This window comes from Diplotaxodon limnothrissa, linkage group LG1, assembly GCF_057381915.1.
Source record: "Diplotaxodon limnothrissa isolate DT_005_m linkage group LG1, D_limnothrissa_male_GT1.1, whole genome shotgun sequence".
Taxonomy (NCBI): domain Eukaryota; kingdom Metazoa; phylum Chordata; class Actinopteri; order Cichliformes; family Cichlidae; genus Diplotaxodon; species Diplotaxodon limnothrissa.
Genome location: NC_140596.1, coordinates 16,450,652 through 16,456,651, shown reverse-complemented (window position 1 = coordinate 16,456,651; position 6,000 = coordinate 16,450,652).

The following is a 6,000-nucleotide window of genomic DNA, read 5'->3' as shown; positions in this document are numbered from 1 at the left end:
CCACACCATCTTGCCATGTAGCTGGCAGCGGTAGTCATAGCGAGATCCGGGACTTCCAAAGCAAGCTGGTGGGCTTCTCCAACCAAAACTTGCAGCAGCAGGTGGTGAACTGGTTCACATGCTGTTACACATAGTTTATCAAGGCTGCAGGGGAGAAAAACAAAATCTGAGATGAGAATTGTGGCTCCGGTTGTGGAGTTTGATTAAAGAGCAGAATGAGATCTTTTGGACAGAAAAACTGCACCATCAGTAGAATAAATTCAACCCTAGGATTTTCTCTGGATACTAGTATTGGCAGTGACTGTGTAGAGGCGCATTTATAGCCTGATTCAGTCACTGTAGTTTGCAGTCATCAACCATAACTCTCATAACTCTCCAAGCTTTCTTTTAAAGCTTGGAGAGTTAGGTTTTTCTTTGGATGATGGCTGCTTTATCACAAATTTTGAGTCCAGTTCTTATATCTATCCATTTTTAGAGGGTTTTTAATCTATTATTGAGACACCTAACACTAGCATATGAATCACTGAAAAATAAAAATGACTCCTAACTCAAAGGATGAACCAGATTTGTCTTTACTAAAAAAAATATTCCCGTTTCTTCAGTTGAATCTATGAGAAATACCAAAGATAATACAGTTTGACAGGCATAATTTTTTTTCGACCAACAAGGACAAAAAAGTGGTATCCAGATAGATAGATAGATAGATAGATAGATAGATAGATAGATAGATAGATAGATAGATAGATAGATAGATAGATATTTCAAATATATTTCTGGTTAAATCATCATCAATAAGTACAGTATAAATGGTGATCCTCTCAAAACTGATGGAATTAAGAACACAGACAAGTACTGACAGATTTTGAACCACCATCCGGAAAGCAACTGATTGGCAGCAGCTTCATTTTTCAGCATGAATATGATCTCAAACTCACTGCCAAAGCAGTAAAAGCATACCTGGATAGAAGAACATGCAATGGCCTCTCCAGACCCTGGACCTCAACAATATTGAAGCAGTGTGGGATCATCCTGACAGACTGCTGAACGAAAGGCAACCAGTTTACAAAAAACAGCTTTGGTTGGAAGCACTTGTTCTTGAAGACAAGTTAGAGATTGCAAAAAAGCTTTCCTAAGAGATTTCAGGCTGTGTTGAAGAATAAAGGTCGCCAATTTGAACTGAACTGAGTTGTACAAACAAAATTTTCTGTTTTCTTGGCAAAATAAAGAAATGGAGGGTGGCTTAATACCTTTGCACACTATTTTATTTCTGTTAGTTGATTTTTATCATTGTTTTTCCTTAATCTAGTATAAGCAGTTCCAAAGAATAGTAAAACAAATATGTCATACTGCAATACCAGTAGAGTAAACCACATATGTTACTCAGCTTTATTTAAATCAAATCGAAAAGTGACATCAACAATGGAATCAAAATAGCTAAATTCTTATCAAATCTCGTTCCTAACGGTGTCTCTTAAAAATAGCTTTTAATTTCCGTTAAATTGTTTTCTCAATTACATTTCAAAGGAAATGTTCTAATCTGGAAGGAGTATGACTTTCTCCCAGAGATACATCCTTCTTAGCTCCACATTTGAAGGAGGAAAAACTTGTTCCAAATCGCGTCTCCATTCGGGGTAACAGGCAGGGGGCGCTAAAGACTATCTCAGCTGTCACAAGAGACAAGAGTCACAACAGGTACAGGTCACTAACACAGAGAGCCAGACAGCCATTCATGCTCATATTCACACCTACGCCCAATTTAGAATCACTGCCTAACGTAGATGTCTCTGGACTGTGGGAGGAAGTCAGACTATTCAGAGAGAACACACGCGGGAAAAATGCAAACTCAACAATCAAACCTCTTCTTATTCTGATGCTCTTAACCGCTGCCTCACTGAGCTGCCTGTGTTTATGACCATTTATTTTTAAAACTACAGGGCTTTAAAGTATAATGGTTCAAATTAAAATATACCCCCAACAGTTTTATTGGTTGTAGTAGCCCTGGCTCATGTATTTGTTTGTTAGGAGGGTGATAAGTTCTGTTTCATCAAGCTGTTGCCTGGAAAGGAGCAGCGGCAAAGGTAAATTCATTAAAAATGTATTTGTCAATGAACAAATGGACTCCTTGAGTCCTTGAGTCCATTTGTTCATGCTTTACTAAGAAAACCTGCATTTTTGCTGAATATGAATTAAATCCTTATACGAGATAGAGCTGCAAATTGATATCTTGCACAGTTTATATCGTGGCTTGTAGTAAACACTGTTTTGTCATTTTAGTTTTATGGGACTTCCTTTAAAGTTGGTCACAGGTAGAGCAGGGTGATATGGCCAAAAATATTTATCACGATATATATTTGAAAATTTGCGATAACGATATAACTGACGATATAATTGATGCGAGACAAAATACAACTCCACAACATTACTAGCGCAAAAAGACAACCTTCCATTTATTTTCACGTAAACAAGAAGCTGGTTTTTATGTACACTAAAGCTTTATAAAAATGTATCAGTGCAAATGCAAATTCCTTGCTGAAAGTTTAACCCAAAGGCATTTCCAGTAGAAATGGGCTGACATATCCTGAGCATAACCATGTATAATATCCACTGAAGTTAAAAAGAGGTGCTTTGCAACATTAAACTGCAGTGTGCAGTACGCATTTTTCGGACCATAAGGTGCACGGGATTATAAGGCACATTAAGCGAAACAAAGCAGTCAGATAAATCAAACTTTATTAAACTCATTCTTCTTGCTTCCTCCACTTCTGTACCATTGATTCATTAATGTTGAATTCTCTGGCAGCTGATCTATTCCCATGTTGTTGCAGTATATTAATGACTAACCTCGTATTGTGGATGGATTATCTCAGTTGTTCTCCTGACTGAAGTTTGGTCCGTTTACAGCATCCGGACATGCGATTGCATTTGTCTCTAACCATGAGGAACCTTCACGTTAACTTTTATAAGTGGAAAAGTGTTAGTGTTCGTCCTCCAGCTTCACTGTTATGTTATGCTAACATAGCTGTGTCGCTAGCGATCACGTAGCACATCATTATATACCAGCTAGCCCAACTTCAGTAACCCTACAAACGTCACTGCTGTTTAGTTTCCTGTCTTCATTTATGTTGGAAGTGATAGCAGAGCTGTACGTTTGAATTTTTTCAGAAATCTCTCAGTCAGAACGTGCTATATCATGCTTAGGTAACTAGCGAAACTAGCGAGCTAACTTCCGCTAGCTTCCTGCTAACTTCTAACTCCGTTAAATGTAATAACTTTTGTTTTCATGGATGCCTGGAAGTTAAACTTCATAGTTACACCTGGTAAAGCAGCAATGCTGATCGTTTTATTAAAGATGAAATAATTTAGACAGTTTTCAACTCTCAGTGATGCTGCAGTGTTGTTTGACCTGAAGTCAAATATACGGAGTTTGGGACCCAGATTACTCCCAGATTTAAGAGCATCTTAGTCCGACAAATACGACAATAACAACGGCCGCTTGCATGTTCTGCAAAAAAATGTGCTTTGTTGTGTATCTGACGGACAAACACCAAACCAGTTCCACATCATGGAAGTTGCACCATTTTTACAAACCAATTCTGGTTCCTCAACAATCGGCCATGTGCGTATGAAAACAAAGGCACTGCGCATGCGCGTTTTACTCCCATTCTATCGCGATATTTCATTTTCCTATCGTTGCCTAACATTATACCGGTATTACCGTGAACGGTATAATATGGCCCAGCCCTAGTCACAGGAGAGAAAAATATTTGCTGTGTGTGTTGAATGGATTGGAGGGTGCTTTACCTTAACTGATCCTGACCTAAATGCTGTTGGTTTTTTTTTTCTTTAGCACAATCAGACCAAATCGCTGCCCTCAAGCCAGCAAAAAGCCCTTGCTGTTCATAACTTTCTTTCTGCTTGTATTTATTTTCCCTTAGTGTGCTGATCAGCAATACTTGCTTTCCCATTCATCCAGCTCAGTGGCAGTACAATCTTCTTTGGCTTTTGAACATATCTGCTGAAACAGTTGGAAGCTAAATGTTTTTCTCAAATACACATTAAATGGTAGTTTCAAAGCAATAATTTTTGACTACTAGAGGGAAGAAAATACAACGAGGGCTGGGGATTCCTTTTATGAACTTTTTTATTCATGGAAAATGCATCAAATTACTGCCTGATAATATTTACTGGCTACATCAAACAGAAACAGAGCAGCATGGACATCCCACAGGAGTCCGCTTTCTGTCTAACTTTCAAATATACTTCAAGTCTTTAAAAGCGTTTTAGCCCTAGTTTGGTCTACTGACTGCTGGGAGTGCTGAGAAAGCTATCTAAGTCCCCTGGGCTTGCAGGAGCTGTGACTTTTATCACAACACCCTCATTTACTGCAGCACCATTTCATTCTGGACAGATACTGCACAATGAGCAAGCTGGCTGGGAGTGGTTGTTCACATTCTTATATGGGAATCTAAATATAAACATCAGAATCAATAAGCTGAAAGCTAGAAGCTACAGCTGCAGAATGGACAGTGGCATCAGACACCTTTAACCTAAAGTGTCTAATTTATGAGCAATTAAGTAACTATCTTCTGGAAGAGGATGCTAAAGGGGTTAAATTCTAAATTTTGATTAATTAGCATGCTCAACTCTTGCACTTCTATAACCCCTGAGCCACTGATAAACACTCAGAGTTAACATAGCATGTCCATGTGTGTCTACAGCAGGTATTTATTCTCAACACACAGCCCATATGGCTACTAATTATAGTTTGGCACAAAAGAGTTCAGCGAGTCCACATTGGAGTCAGGCATGGATACCTTGCCACTGACCTTTCTGTAGATCTGAGAGGCATCAGCTGTGAATAGCACTAACAATACCCTCTGTGACATCACCTCTGTGATGTCGAGCACATTTTATAGATCATGGAGAAGGACTGTTGAGCTGAGATCACAGCTACTGAGAAAGGCTAAACTCATGCCTGATATAACTTCCTGTGGTCTTTTAGCCACGCCTGCTCCTTTTATGAACAATTAGAGATGTTTTATAAAGGTTTTTCATTGCTTCACCAAATTAAACCCATTAAATCTGCTCTCTCTCTCTCTCCCCTGCCTTGCACTGTGGTTGCTGTGTGTTGTTATTATTGTGGGACTGCTTTTCTCTCAAACTCCACCACCTGAAGGTGGGGGGAGATGCCACTGCCATGTTGACCATATGGCCGGCTTATTATGCACTGGCAAAGCATCTTAATGAGAGTCCACAAACTGACAGACACATTCTTTTGAGCTCACACTGCACGTACATATGGACAAAATGCACATGGACACACACAAATAGACGGACACATTAACATTCAAGTACATGGCTCCATAGCTGCACACATACAGGAAAAAAAAGCACACGAAGATGAAAGTGGCATGGAGAAACTATTGACCCACACAAACATTCATGGATAGAATCCATTTCTTTGCATACACACATGAAACTGAAAATCATTCAAGCATAAGCACAGGATAAACTCAAAGCCCTGTACTGACACCCAGTGGTAACAGTCAAACAGGGTTTCACATGAGCCCAGCAAGAAGAAAGAAGCTCCGTGTTGTTACGTGTTGCTAAAAATGGTGGACTTTAAACCATGTTCAGCCCAGAGATTAAAAACGTTTCCACTAATGTTGAACCCCAAACCATAAATCTGGATTTAGACCAAATTAGAAAATAATAACAGTGTAATTCAACATTCGAAAGTGTGATGCCTACTGAGCTTTAGGTGAAAACAACATAAGCATTATCAGTATTTTTGGCATTCACTGAGTCAATTACAAGTAAAGTAGTTTATTAATTATGAAGTATTAGAGCAGCTCTCACAAAAATACTGGCAACATGTGAGTTAGGTGTATTTAAAAGCTAGATACAACCACAATCATGACATTACCCACTGTTTTGTTTATGGCGCCACTTTCTACAGTAGCAACTGTAGCATTTCCACACTAGCCTCTTGCTATTCCT